The following is a 1,027-nucleotide window of genomic DNA, read 5'->3' as shown; positions in this document are numbered from 1 at the left end:
CTGGAGCGGACTCTGAAAATTTCGGAAGAACTCCAGCAATACACCTCTGATCAGATCAAACAAAGAGGCTGGTTCTTCCTGGAGAGAAACCTGACTGAGGTCAATGCTTCTTGGGTAAGAGAGTTTTACTGCAATTACTTCAAAACTTCCCTAGATGCAGTGAACCTAAGAGGGAAGCAGATACTGGTTACTGAAGAGGCCATTGAGGATATTCTGAAGCTTCTGCCTAAATCTGATCAGCCAGATAGTTATCAAAAGGCTGAGGAGGACATGCGCTTCATGAAATTTGACTGGGATACCGTTAAGGCAAGGATAGCCCTTGACCCGACTGTTTCATGGGTCATGGGTCAGAACACCACCATGCCTAAGGGAATCAAGCGGATTTACTTAAATGATGAGGCTCAGCTATGGCATCATATCCTGAGCAACTTTGTTATGCCGAGTACCCATGAGACGGAGCTACCTGCCGCTATGATCACCCTCATATGGTGTGTGATGGAGGGTAAGGACCCGTACCTGCCACGCTTCATCCGGTACTACATGGCCAGGGTCCACGTCCGAGGCACTCTCCCCTTTCCATATCTGATTACACAGCTAGGCCGTCGAGCTGACGTGCCTTGGGAGGATGTTGATGAGAAGCCACCTGCTGCAGAATGCAAGAAGGTTATCCCTCACAGCAGGAACTTTCTGGCTTTGGGTTACAGACCTCCATTCCTCACAGCTCCTGGTGAGACAGCCACACCGTCTACTGGCCCCTCTTCCTCTACAGCTACCCCAGCTACCCCTGCTACCACCACTGCACCTCCACCTGCCTCAGAGCCAGTTTATCACCTAGTCCACCGCCTGTTTCAGCAGCTAGACCAGATGGAGCGCCGCAACCGGCGCCGATATGAGAGATCTGAGCGTCGCAGCAAGCGACGCTATGAGCACCTGAAGCTGATGATCCGTTCTGGCAGCGACATCCCCTCCGAGCCTGACACTACATCAGAGCCATCTGAGGAGGAGGCGGATGATCACGAGGCGGAGA

Source organism: Arachis hypogaea, chromosome 14 (assembly GCF_003086295.3).
Source record: "Arachis hypogaea cultivar Tifrunner chromosome 14, arahy.Tifrunner.gnm2.J5K5, whole genome shotgun sequence".
NCBI classification, from domain to species: Eukaryota; Viridiplantae; Streptophyta; class Magnoliopsida; order Fabales; family Fabaceae; genus Arachis; species Arachis hypogaea.
Note: the sequence above shows the minus strand (reverse complement) of the source record.